We start from the raw sequence: 15,615 nt of genomic DNA, 5'->3' as shown, positions 1-15,615 counted from the left end.
GTGATGGGGATCATTACTATTTATAGGTACTGTAGTTATATTCATTCGTCTGATTTAGAATTTGGCAGGTTTGTGTAGTAGCCGAATTATGACTTGAAATATGAATGGAGCCATTAACTGGGAAGACCCACCATATGAACATAACCATTGACCAAGTAGGGTCCAACTTGTGGTGACAACATTGATGCATGCATGCTATGAAACACTTGTCAAATTGGTTGTAGTCCTAGAGGAGCTTTGATGTTCATATCATTAATTGCTTCAGTTTTCCTGCCATGATATACCTAATGTTTGAGTAGAATGCATTGCATTCTAACTATAGAACAATTGTTTTCTGTCTGATGAAGCAACCTGTAACACAATTCACTTTTTCTCCATTCCATTGTTTCCCTTGGAAGACTTGATATGCATGGATTTTAACATGGGTTGCCATGCCAAAATCAAGCTCCCCTTCTCATCGTGATTAGGTGGGTCATGTGGTTACTAATATCAATGACTTCTTTGAGTGTTTTCTTGAAGTAGTTATTTTCTTTCACTAGGATTTACTAGAATTAGCTTATTTGAGTTTTCTTTTGTTTTCAAGAGATACCTAGTTTGATATGCAAACATACATGTTTTTTTGCTATTGATTTTTTTGAGAATTATAAGTTCCTATTTTCTTAGACTCATTTTCTCTTTGGGAGGAAGCCAAAACCAAAACTTGTAGCTACACAACCAAACAAAAGAATTCTTAAGGAAACCCAAATGAATTTGTAAAGAAATCGGGTATCATTCAAGATCCAAGTTGAAAGTATCCTCAAGATTTACCCTAGTCCTATTGGACACGTTGCTTGAGCAGTAGCAAGACTACGGCAACCTTAACTGAATGTCATGCCCCTAGCCAGATTTCTAATCACTGTTGGTAACACAAAATCATGTTTACAATTTACATCTCTTCTGTAGTGTTGCATTTCTCTTGACTGTTTCTCTCTGATGAGCATTGAGGCCAAAACTTAAAGAGTTGCACTTTGCAGTGATGACACAAAGTTTTGATTGTCTATTGATTTCAGTATTAGTATATACATTATAAACTCATCTGAATCAGAAAACTAAGCAGGCATCTCAGTAACTTTTGATGGTTGCCTATTTCTCTAAACATGATTAGGCTTTTTCACTATGTTGACTACCACCTTTAATGGACTTCCATCATGAAGACTTATTACTATTTCCCTCTTTGACTATCACAAGATGACTAAAATGTTTGCATAGATCTAGGACTAGTAAGATCCTTATATAGTTACTAGGATTCATGTCAGAGACACATAAAAGCATAATACCCAAGTTAGTAAGATCCTCTAATACTTAGTCATAGATTGCATTCTAACAACAAATAGAAGGTCATATCTTGGTAACCTAAGTAGTCCATGAGTAGTAGCTCAAAATGTTATCAAAGCTAGGTTAGGTTAGGAGCCCCAAGAACCTATAATGTGTCTTATAATGGGTGTTGAAAATAACCTACACTCAAGCCAACAATGGAATGGTAAGAAAGGGAGCAGTAGCTCAATGGTAAGAAAGGGGGCAGTAGCTCAGGGGGTAGTAGCTAACAACCTCTAGTCACCTTCTTGTACCAAATCCACTAGTGCCACATCTTTAGCATGAAAAATCCTTTACTTATCATCCACCATATGGCCTAATTATCACATTTATTTCTTCTACATGTAAAAGCCATATGCACAAGATGGAATGATAATTGGTAGATTTAAAAGCCATATTCCACAACCTTTGCTAAAATCCTTTTTGCCAGTGCCAAAATGTGAGGTTTGTAATAGGATGCGACATCCATCGAAGCATAATAGACATGAGATTTCATAGTGTTTTAAAGAAGATTTCATAGTTTTTCCAAAAAATGTCAAAACCCTGCCTAGTGTTTATCGAGAGGAGTAAATAATGTATAGTTTGGTCTCCCATGCATATAAATTCACCCAAATGTGTGGGAAGGCCTTTGCTCATTCTATGTATCATATTATGTTGTGTGCATGGCTCCAAATTAGATTTGGTACATGTTTGGGCATGAGGACAGTCTGATATCTCTTATGTATCAGACAGTAAAAGGCGGTAAGAGTGAAGAATTTGGTGGGAAGACCAAGTGATTAGTATTTTGAAGTGGTTGATGATAGAGAGAGGGGTGAGGTGACCCTATGCAACCTTCAGAAGGGTTTGTGGATAAAAACCAAATGAAATAGATTAAATTTCTATGACTGTCCTAAGGGTATTGATTGTCATAGTCATAGTTTTACTAGTGATATTGTTTTTGTTTTGACAAAGTTATGTTTGTAAACCCAAGTGTGGACATGTAATGGAGCCATGAGATGTCTTAAGACTACATCAATACTTAACAACAGCATAGTGTGTAGGCACCTAAAATATGAAAGGACTACATATTGGAAGGCGCATGTGATGATGCCATGAAAGGTCTGATATCCCTTTGTATCAGACTGAGAAAACCAGTGAAAGACAAAAAAATTGCATTGAGAAGGCAAAAGGTTGAATTGCCTAATGTTTGTTGTTGAAGTGATGTGTGGGGACCCTGCCAAGTCAAATACCTTGTTGTAGTTTCAAAGGTTGGAAAAAGAATAAGCATTTTATTTACCGTCCTAATAGACCATCCATCATAATAATTATTACCAATATTGATGTGTGTGTTGCAAACAAAGTTCTAGAGGAAGGATCTTTCTATTGTAATACCAAGTGAGTGTTCATAGAACTTGTGTAGGGTCCTCCAAGCCTAGAGTAAGGAGTTCAAAGCCTACATACATTGATTTGGCCTTGTGGCCATCAATGAGTGTTGACCCAATAGGAGAAGTCTTGAGACTGACAATTTTGGAAGTGTGGCATTATTGAGAGACAACACTTATGTGTGAACCCCATCCTCACGTATTATGATTAGTTGCCATGATACTTGATCCTATCCTCATGGTGTTGGCTCAATTCATATTAGTGTGTTTTGTTGAAGAAACATGATGTGAGAAGTTTGATGTAGAGGCAAGGGTAAAACTCAGTATTTCATATTAGGACATCAACCACATTGATTAGGCAAGTCAGATAAGGTCTCTCCAATGTTTAGGATACTGAATTCACATTAGACACTCATGGATTACCCCAATTAGACATTAGTCAACTTAAGATATTATACAAGGATTGCATACCACAAGTCCATTAGATATGTTTTGAGATGAAAAAGAAGAGTTAAATGGTTTTGGTTCAATGATGATAATTTCTATTTTCAAGTAATTTAATTTGGTATATTATATTGAAACGTGATTTCATAACTAACATTTCAACTTCTATATAACTAGTTCTATAGCCCGATTTTATTGCTTGTGAAGAAAGACCATGTCAGACAATATCAACGAACAACAAAATAAGGAGACAATTGCTAGATTGTGGTCTAACCTGAAAAGAAAAGGTGATGGAAAATGTTATTGTCCTTGCAAAATTTGTAAGGGGTTAAAAACTAGAAGACTTATAATAAAAACAACTAAGAAACATTGTAGGCTACATGGTCACATTGAAGGTGGACATGATTATCATCCATTAGTAAGTTTTTCATTATATTGTTTTAACAATTTATATACATAATAAATCACTTGATGATGAGATCATGATCATGGTTTATTTATGTTTATCAATTTTATATAGGTCGAGCACCTCGGAGCACATGATATGGATCAACACAACCCGGAGAATATGGTTTTCGAAGTGGACGAACATGGAGGTATGAATATCGAAGCTGAAGATAATGATCCCATGGAAGATGACGATCATGAGCCACAAAACACAATTGAAGATGATGGTACAAATACATTGATCCATGACACATTTAGTACTCGCGCAATTGATCACGATGATGAATATGACCTTGATGTTGTTCATGATGTCCCTCTACTTGAGAAGGCATCTGAGGCCATTTATGAAGGCTCATAGACAACTCTTCTCTCCGCTGTATTGTTGTTGGTGAACTTGAAGGTTATGAATGGTTTATCCAACATAACAATCTCACGTATGTTAAGGTATGTCATATATGTCATAATAAATGGTGAATCATGTGGTACCATTAATATTCTTTATATTAACAAATTATATTTTTTTGCTGTAGATTGATAGGTGAGTTTTTGTTACCACCATCAAATATTCTACCTCACTCATACCGAGAATTATTTGCCATTATGAAAGATATTGGGATGGAGTATCAAGCAATAGATGCTTGTCCCAATGATCATATTATATATCACAAACAACATGAATTTTGAACTGAATGCCCTGAATGTCATATCAGTAGATATCGAACAGATCAAATAACAAAAAGGGTTCCTTGCAAGGTTCTTCGCTATATTACCATTATTCCACGTATGCAACGATTATTCAAGTGCACTAGCTTGGCACAATTTATGGATTACCATGCACGCAATAGAAGTCAAGATGACATTATTCGAATGCCTGCGAATGGTTTCGCATTTATGGACATAGAGGAAAAGTGGCCACACTTTAAAGAAGAACCTCGTAATCTCAGGCTTTCATTGGCAGCAGACGGTGTCAATCCATTTGGAGAGATGAGATCTGTTTACTCAGTGTGGCTTGTTTTTGTTATCATTAGACTGGGATCTTTACCTCAAGCAGTTAAGCTTATAACACAGAGGACCTGGAGGATTCTCTGATACCAATTGATAACACAATGATGAACGAATAGTACCCAACCGGTACTGAGAGGGGGGGGGGGGGTGAATCAGTACAGACAAAAACACACTCTTGAACCGGTTTGTCTGCAGACACTATGCATTGAAAGACAAACATTGACACCGGTCCTTAAACAAAGTACAACAAAAAAAACCCAGAATAACTGAGACAAGCATAAACTGGTTGACACTTATCTTCTCATACAATCTAGCACTTCATTTCCATTTCACCCTAATGCATGAATAGGTAATCTACCATCAAAGATATACATATAAGCAACTAGATCAACATGATTCACTGCTAGACAGAAAACAATATAGCATCACATGAAAAAGACATCACACATGACACACATATTTTTCATGTGGAAACCCAACTAGGAAAAACCACGGTGGGGATGAATACCCACAAGCTTGTTTTGAACTCTTTAGAAGTTCGCTCTATTAGGAGCCTTGCCTGGTTAAAGACTGATACAATGGGTTCTGTTAGGAACCGATCTTGTTAGGGATCACCCGATTAAGGGATGGCTAGAATACCCGGTTAAGGTTTAAACCCTGTTAAAGGTTACCTTGTTAGAGGATTTCAAGAACTCAATGGTTTTGAGTCACCCTGTTAAAGCATTTACAACAAGCCTGTTAAAGCTATCCTGTTAAGGGATTTCTCAACTATTGAAGTGGTTAGAGATCAACAGGTATTACAATGATTTGGTAACAACACTCAATGCCAATGTAGATCCTCTTAAGCTCCTCTTCACCTTCTGCACTTACACTCTGCAGGTATCACTTCTCTCCTTTGGTCTGGCAAGAATCACGTATCTCTTCTCTTGGATACACACATACAACTTTTGCCAACAACCCTAGAAAGAGTCACAACATCGACCTTATAGGAGAACAGATAGGTCGGTAGCATAAACCCTAAACCCTAAACCTATTAGGTTAAGGAATTCAAACGGTTCAATCCTGATCGTTGAGCACATTGCATTAATCTCCATCGTTCATTTTCCACCGATTTCATGGCGACTGATAACCCATCACACGTTATCACCATTTACAGACTTCGCACATTCTCGAGGTAGGTAGGAACAATCTCCTTCATGCAAGATCCTTCACGCACACAAGGCTTCACGTGGAAGCACAATCTGTTATTCGTTATCATGCTGACTCATCATACAAAGTCACTGGTTGAGCCACATAGGCTTGAAGCACTTCAACCGGAAACTCTAAAGTTGAGACTACCAACCAGTAGTCATACAACGCTTCCATGTGCTGGTTCCTGTAACCATATGCCGGTTCACTTTGAACAAGCACACCACTTCACTTTGGCACAAATGCCGTTTCACAGTGTTATATCGGTTCTCACATATGCCGGTTCTCACCTCTTCAGCATATTGACATCAATGACAACATACAATGTCATTATGTCCTCATACCGGTTCACATAATGCCAGCAATCTCCCCCTTTGGCATTGATGGCAATATACAAAGATATCTCTCCGCTTCACATCTTCTCCTCCAATTTCTGTAGATATCTTCTCCGCTTCACATCTTCTCCCCCTTTGACAACAATGCCAAAGTGGAGGCACAAGCTTTCCTGTTCCATTATGCTGCTTCCCCTGAGGAGTAGCATCCTTCAACACATCAATCCAAAATAAATTTGACTATGCAATACCTGACTGATGTGGAACATATGCTTTTAGTTTACCTCCTGAAGGGGCCACACCCCTAATTCACCTCTTAAGTACATAAATGTAGCCTTTGGGAGAGGCTTGGTGAATATGTCTGCTAACTGCTCCTTACTGGAAACATGTTCCAGTGCAATCTCTTTGTTTTGAACCTTTTCCCTTAAGAAATGATACTTAAGTTCAAAGTGCTTGATTCTAGAGTGTAAAACCGGATTCTTGGAGATATTAATTGCACTAGTATTGTCACAAAATATACTTACTGGTTCAGATACATGAACTTTGAAGTCATTTAATACATGCTTCATCCAAATCGTCTGTGTGCAGTTCATGAAAGCCGCAACACACTCTGCTTCCGTTGTAGACTGAGAGATACAACTCTACTTCTTACTCATCCATGAGACCAGTCTACCACCAAGAAAGAATGCACCACCGGTTGTGCTCTTCCGGTCATCTACATTACCAGCCCAATCAACATCTATGAACACTTTCAGGTTAAAATCATTATTGTATGGATACCATAACCTATAGTCAATAGTTCCTTTCAGATACCTAAGAATCCACTTGACTGCAATCAAGTGGGATTCTCTTGGACTTTTCTGGAACCTTGCAGTAATGCCAATTGCATGTGCAATATCCGGTCTACTATGCACTACATAATGCAATTTACCAATCATTGATCAGTATTCCTTTCATCAACCAATACCGAGTCATCCTCTTTGGATAGTTTACAACCGGTCACCATCGGTGTTCCAACTGGTTTGCTATCTTCCATGCCAAAGGTCTTCAACGCCTCTTTGACATACTTAGACTGAGTGATAAAGATTCCATCTTTCATCTGGTAGATCTGCAGTCCAATGAAGAACTTAATCTCCCCTATGAGTGACATCTCGAACTCTTTCTTCATCTCGTCTGCAAACTCATGAATCATCTTGTCATCTCCACCAAAGATAATGTCATCAACAAATACCTCACAGATCAGGATCTGATCTCCTTCAGACTTCAAGTAGATATTGCTATCTTCACTTGTTCTCTCAAATCCAATCTTCACAAGATGGGAATGCAGACGTTCATACCATGCTCTAGGTGCCTACTTTAGACCATATAAGGATTTATGTAGCCTACATACCATGTCACTGTCTTCAGATAGGGAAAACCCATCTGGTTGTTCTATATACACCTCCTCTTCAAGTACACCATTTAGGAATGCAAATTTTACATCCATTTGATATACTTTGAAGCCTTTAAAAGCTGCATATGCAAGAAACATACAAACTCATTCCAATCTGGCTACAGGAGCAAAGGTTTCTCCATAGTCTTCTCCTTATTCTTGAGCATATCCTTTGCACACCAATTTGGCTTTGTTCCTAATCACTGTGCCATCCTCATTCAACTTATTTCTGAAGACCCATTTGGTACCAATGACATTTTTATGCTTCGGTCTAGGTACCAAAGACCATGTACCATTTTTCTCTATCTGGTCAAGTTCCTCTTCCATTGCCTTGATCTAGTCTTCATCTTTATGTGCCTCTTTGAATGCTTTAGGCTCAGATTCAGAGATCATACATGAGTTTTCTCTGACCTTTCTTCTTGTAAGGATTCCTGCATCCTTATCTCCTATGATCTGCTTAGGATCATGATTCAGCTTAACATACCAAGGAATGGTCTTGATGGATTCCTCTTATTTTTCTTCTTCATCCTCATCTCCATCAGTATCAACATCTACATCTACCAGTGTAGGAACATTGTTACTGGTACTCGGTTGACTGACAACCGGTTCCCAGAAGGTTGCAACCGGTTCATTTACTGCTTGCTTACTGCCAGTTTTCTCAAAGGTTTCATCAACTCTTACATTGATGCTTTCCATAATTCTCTGAGTCCTATTATTGAAACACTTGAGAGCTTTGCTCTTGGTGGAATACCCTAGGAATATTCCCTCATCACATTTAGCATCAAATTTGCTCTGGTGTTCACTCCTCTTGATGCAACATTTGCTACCAAACACTCTAAAGTAGCCAACCACAGGTGTCTTACTGGTCCAATACTCATAAGGGGTTTTATCCTTACCTTTCTTGATGAGTACCCGGTTCATTGTATAGACTGCAGTGCTCACCACTTCTCTCCAAAAGGTGTGAGCTACCTTTCCTTGAATCAACATGGTTCTAGCTGCTTCAATCATAGTCCGGTTATTCCTCTCTGCTAGGCTATTCTGCTGTGGAGTCCGGGGGGCAGACAGTTGCCTTTTGATGCCATGTTCTTCACAGTACTTATTGAATTCACCAGAAGTGAATTCCCCTCCTTGATCAGTTCTCAGGCACTTGATCCTTTTACCGCTTTCCTTCTCCAGTAATGCTTTGAAAGCTTTAAACTTTACAAAAGCTTCAGACTTATCTTTCAAGAATGTGACCCACATCATTCTTGAGCAGTCATCCATGAGAATCATGAAGTACCTATCACCCTGCACACTCCTAGTTTTCATAGGACCACACAAATCAGTATGCACAAGATCAAGCAGATTGTCAGCAGTGAAAGATTTACCTTTAAAGGTTGAGGAAGACATTTTCCCCAATTGACATTCTCTGCATAGGGTATTATCCGGTTTGCTTAGCACTAACAATCCTCTATCTGCCTTGATCTTACTAGCCTTCACAATGTTATCAAAGTTTACATGGCAGAGTCTCCTATGCCATATCCAGCTATCATCAAATTTAGCCATAAGACATGTACTTATATTTGCATTTAGCTGAAATAGATTACCTTTGGTCTGCATGCCAGTGGCCACCATTTCACCATTCTTTCCTTTGATTCTGCACACTCCATTCTTGAATTCCAGAGTGAGACCACTGTCATTCAGCTGGGCAACACTTAGAAGGTTTTGTCTGAGACCATCAACCTAGTACACATTGTCAGCACTACTCTTTCCATTCAGAGAGATGAATCCTCTGCCTTTGACCATGCATGGTGCATCATTACCAAAGCGAACCACACCACCATCATACTCTTCCAAGGTTAGAAACTTGCTACGGTCACCAGTCATATGGTGAGAACAGCCACTGTCAATGATCCACTCATTGTAATTATCAAACCGGGAGACAAGAGTCTTTTTGTCTGACACATCTTCCTTGACAACAACAAACACAATATCTTCATTTTCTTCATCCTCTGATTCCTCATCTGTGACACCTTCATCAACTGCCACAAAACAGTTTCTCTAGTTTCCTCCTTTGAATTTCTTGAACCTTTCCGGTTTGTCCTTGTTGTTGCCATTAGGACAATTTACAGCAATATGTCCTATCCGGTTACAAGAAAAGTATTTCAAAGGAAGCTTACCTCTGTATTTGCCAATTCCTTTAGGAAGTTTCCTGGCAAGGAGAGCTTCAAATGCCATCAAAATCTCCTCATCATCCATTTCTCTGCTCTGTCTTGGTTCACCACTAGTGCTAGCTTCTTTTCCTTTTCTGGATGGTACAACATAAGCTTTAAAAGTTGATTCAGTCTTTGAAACACTACCATCAAAGCTATTTAGCTCATAGGCTGTCAACTTTGCAATGATGGAGTCTAAGGACACCTTAGTCTTGTCTATTGATCTTAGCTCCTGAATAGCAACAACCCTTATTGCATAGACTGACAATAGGGATCTCAGGACTTTGGTTACCACAGTGGAATCTTCCATTTTACCACCTGCACTCTTGATATCTCCAACAACGGTTTTGATTCTTATTCCATACTGTTGAATGGTCTCACCTTCAACCATCCACATGTCTTCAAACTTCCCTCTAAGGCTTTCTTCCTTAGCTTGTTTTACATTCTCATCACCGCCATAGATATTTTCAAGAGTATCCCATACCTCTTTGGGATTTACCTTATCTTGGACATCAATAAACTAAATGTTAGATAAACTACTAATTAGGGCTTCCATGACTTGCCCATTCTCCTGCATCTCTCTCTTCTGGTCATCGGTGAGAGTACCGGTAGGGGCGACATAGGCATTCTCAACATAGCTCCAGTGTTGAGCACCCATGCTTCTGATGAATATCTTCATTCTGTCTTTCCATATACTCAAATTTTCTCTGTTAAACTTTGGACCTTCCCTCTTCATCATTAGACTGGGATCTTTACTTCAAGCGGTTAAGCTTATAACACAGAGGACCTGGAGGATTCTCTGATACCAATTGATAACACAATGATGGATGAATAGTACCCAACCAGTACTGAGAGGGGGGGGGGGGGGTGAATCAGTATAGACAAAAACACACTCTTGAACCGGTTTGTCTGCAGACATTGTGCATTGACAAACAAACAATGACACCGGTCCTTAAACAGAGTACAACCAGCAAAACCCAGAATAACTGAGACAAGCATAAACCAGTTGACACTTATCTTCTCATACAATCTAGCACTTCATTTCCATTTCACCCTAATGCATGAACAGGTAATCTACCATCAAAGATATACATATAAGAAACTAGATCAATATGATTCACTGCCAGATAGAAAACAATATAGCATCACATGAAAAAGACATCACACATGAAACACATATTTTTCACGTGGAAACCCAACTAGTAAAAACCACGGTGGGGATGAATACCCACAAGCTTGTTTTGAACTCTTTAGAAGTTCGCTCTTTTAGGAGCCTTGTCTGGTTAAAGACTGATACAATGGGTTCTGTTAGGAACCGATCTTGTTAGGGATCACCCGGTTAAGGGATGGCTAGAATACCCGGTTAAGGGTTAAACCCTGTTAAAGGTTACCATGTTAGAGGATTTCAAGAACTCAATGGTTTTGAGTCACCCTGTTAAAGGATTTACAACAAGCCTGTTAAAGCTACCCTGTTAAGGGATTTCTCAATTGTTGAAGTGGTTAGAGATCAACAGGTATTACAATGATCTGGTAACAATACTCAATGCTAATGCAGATCCGCTTAAGCTCCTCTTCACCTTCTGCACTTACACTCTATAGGTATCACTTCTCTCCTTTGGTCTGGCAAGAATCACGTATCTCTTCTCTTGGATACACACACACAAATTTTGCCAACAACCCTAGAAAGAGTCACAACATCGACCTTATAGGAAAACAGATAGGTCGGTAGCATAAACCCTAAACCCTAAACCTATTAGGTTAAGGAATTTAAACGGTTCAATCCTGACCGTTGAGCACACTGCATTAATCTCCATCGTTCATTTTCCACCGATTTTATGGTGGCTGATAACCCATCACATGTTATCATCATTTACAGACTTTGCACATTCCCGAGGTAGGTAGGAACAATCTCCTTCATGCAAGATCCTTCACGTACACAAGGCTTCACGTGGCAGCACAATCTATTCTTCGTTATAATGCTGACTCATCATATAAAGTCACCAGTTGAGCCACACAAGCTTGAAGCACTTCAACCAGAAACCCTAAAGTTGAGACTACCAACCGGTAGTAATACAATGCTTCCATGTGCCGGTTCCTGTAACCATGTGTCGGTTCCCGTAACCATGTGTCGGTTCCCGTAACCATGTGCCGGTTCACTTTGAACAAGCACACCGCTTCACTTTGGCACAAATGTCGGTTCATAGTGTTATACTGGTTCTCACATATGCCGGTTCTCACCTCTTCAGCATATTGACATCAATGACAACATACAATGTCATTATGTCCTCATACCAGTTCACATAATGCAATGCTTCCATGTGCCGGTAGTAATACAATGCTTCCATGTGCCGGTTCCCGTAACCATGTGCTGGTTCACTTTGAACAAGCACACCGCTTCACTTTGGCACAAATGTCGGTTCACAGTGTTATACCGGTTCTCACATATGTCGGTTCTCACCTCTTCAGCATATTGACATCAATGACAACATACAATGTCATTATGTCCTCATACCAGTTCACATAATGCCTATAGAGGGAGCACATAATGTTGGCAATGATTGTTCCAGGTATTTTATCATTTAAATATAGTCATCTATATTTAATTATAAATATTGCAGTAAAATGGTCATAATAATTATGTAATGTTTTTGTTCATTCGATTAGGTAAGTACCAAGTTAAAGATATGAATGTATATATCGAGCCTCTTATCGACGAGTTGCTGGAGTTATGGAATGGTGTCACTATGTATGACGTCTCTAGACCAATAGGACAAATACAAAGACAAGAGAATAGTTGGATAGAGGTCCTTGCCCTACTCATTTTAAAGGTCAAGTTCATCATTGTGTACAACAGTGAAGACAGGGAAAGATAACAACCCATATGAGTATGAAGACAATAATCATGTCCAAAATCATGAAAAGTAGGGCCATATAATGTATGTAAGAAAGTGTTGTGGAGTCAAAGTATGAAAAATTTTTGTTGCATTTTTGTTTTTAGTGTATCAAGAAGCTCTTCAAGGTAGAAATCTAAAATAATTGCCTTCATTGTGTCCATGGTGGGCCTTTGTTGCTGTTGTTGTAATATTAAAGTTGTTGCAAGCTATCAACATTGTTTGAAGTATATGGATCCTATTGGGCATGTTGAAGTTACAACTATAAGAAAAGCATACAAATATAAGGTAATCAAATTTAAGTTTCATATAATTGAGCTCCAGACAACTTGTATCAAGTAGAGAGCAAGGAAATGCTAGACACTTCTCAACTTATGTCTACAGTGAAAAGTCATGCATATAGGAAGTGTTGAAATAGTAGCTAGCTCAGATACCTGTCTATTGTATTTTAATATTGTCAATGAAAATTAAAATACACATGTATTATCTCTCATACAATTCGAACTATTTTGGGCTGGACCCAAACGCATGTAACGTGAAGGAAAATGATGTAACTTAGGGCTGCGATCAAATACATGTAACTTGTAATTATATCTTGCTATGGATAGGACAAGACCTATGTATAATGTAACTTGTAGATAGGGTAGGCCCAATTTGGGCAGTAAAATCAAATATGTATGTTGAGCGATTATGTAATTAGGCTGGGTCCAAACTCATGTAGTGTGTGGTAAAAGGCAAACAAGCAATAACATGTTAATAGGTCAAGACCTATTTGGACGATAAACATAATATTATTATTAAATTAATAAGCAAGCCGACTTAGGGTATTGGCGCCAAAGGTTGGATATAAAACCAACAACAAATGAAGTCATCTTCATTATCACATGCAATCTGCTCTCCAATATTGACGATCTCTCTCTCTCTCTCTCTCTCTCTCTCTCTCTCTCTCTCTCTCTCTCTCTCTCTCTCTCGTGCGAACTTGCTTCTCATCTACTGTGTGAAGTTATTAAGGCTGGCTGTTAGGTGATGCTATCAAGATCATCTTGCGAAATTAACGAAGACTCACCTTGTGTAAATTTGATGTTGATCTTCCTTAGTCATCTAATGCTGATAAGGGGTACGATCTTCATTGTTATATAAAGAGAAATTCAGATTTGCTAACCTGCTGATTGGACAACAGTTTGAGATAAGTTCACTTTCCTTGTAATTGCCTACATTTGAGATAATACATATTCTACTTTGTTGCTGGGTTTTTCACCTCCAAGAGGGAGGTTTTCCAAGGGTATTGGTGTGTCTTGTCTTGTGTTTTCATTGTTGTTACTGTTATGTTATAACTTGATTATTTAAGATTAACATCTGATTGCTTAAAAATTAACTTGGGTAAAGTGGAATAAGGTATGTAGAGACCCTAGGAAGTGTTGGAGCAAGTTGGTGAGGTTGATAGTTCTATTTGGGCATCTTGGTGAAGCCTAGTGAAAGAAGGTGAAACAAGAAGAGTTGAGTTTTCAAGAAGAAAGAATGATGAGTTGCATCCGTTCTCTTGATGTTGTACTTATAAGATGACACTTTATATGAGATTATCAATTTGGGATATACTTATAAGAAATATGTGCATATATAGTAGATAAATTCATTTCATGTATATATATAGTAGAAAATTTTTGGTAGCTCCCAAGAACAACTAACTTAGATAAGGTAGATAAAGTCATTTCATCTCCCTGATTGGATTTAAAGGCTCTTATATTTGGGTTAGCTAATTCCCTATCAGCACCATTTTTAATAGGTTTACCAGTACTCAGTGGTTCATATAGTCCTCTTAGGAGTTGGACCATCTCAACCATGGTGGGTCTGATCATATTAGCTTGAAACCAGTGCACCTCATATTAGCTTCAAACCTATGCCCCCTATTGGTAGCTGATGGGGATAGAATATCATTAGTTGTACATATCAATGAGGTTTGCTTTACGTCTAGATAATAATATTTTTTAAAAATAAAAATAAATGTTCATCGGAATGACGACGGAGACTAAGCTTTCCACCGACGATGGAATCATCAGACCAACAACGTTCTCGTTGGTGCAAAGTTTCTGGAGTCATCGAAATTCTGACTCAAACTACACAAACATTCGACGAGGATGTTGTATGTCCGACGACACTTCCTTGTCAGAAGTTCATTGATGCATATTAATGGACCGGCGACACAATCGTTGGACAAACAACATCCTCGTCGGTGCAAAGTTTCAGACTTCCATCGAGTTTCCGACGCAATCTAAACAAACATTCGATGGGGATGTTGTATGTTCGATGGCTTTTTTGACCAGAAGAGCGATCATGCCCGTTGTCGGCAGAGTCCATGGGATTGTCATATTTCCGACGGTCAGAGGTATCGTCGACAAGTCCGACAATGAGTTTTCGACGGCTACTTTTGTCGGCACTCCGACGAAAAGTAGTCGCAATTCCGACAATCAGCCGTCGGAAATTAGCCCCGATTGTACTAGTGATGGTACTTAATACCGGTAAACCAAACTTAATGCCGATTGATAGATTAGCAGTTAATATTAATACCGGTGAAGCTTAATGCATAAAACAAAAAGAGAAACAACATCCACAACTCATAACTCAAATATTTTAACATGGAAACCCTTTAAGGGGAAAAACCACGGTGGGAAACCTTACCCACAATCAGATTATACTACTACAGATAGTATGTGTATACAAATGAGGTCTGCACATGCAGAAAGGCCAACTGCTCAAATGAGAGTCACAATGACTACAGTAGGATGGTTAAATCCTAGAATAATGTACTGCTCAAAATAGCATCTCCAATGTTGGATTCAGTATTGGTTAAGCTCTGATAATCACCTTCAAACCTTCCTTGAACCTTCTCTATGGTCTTCTCATATGATCTTCAATATTCACACATACCATGTTATAACCTTACATACCATATATCATCACATATCATCTCAC

This window comes from Cryptomeria japonica, chromosome 2 (genome assembly GCF_030272615.1).
Source record: "Cryptomeria japonica chromosome 2, Sugi_1.0, whole genome shotgun sequence".
In the NCBI taxonomy this organism is placed as follows: Eukaryota; Viridiplantae; Streptophyta; class Pinopsida; order Cupressales; family Cupressaceae; genus Cryptomeria; species Cryptomeria japonica.
This window is presented reverse-complemented; position numbering follows the sequence as displayed.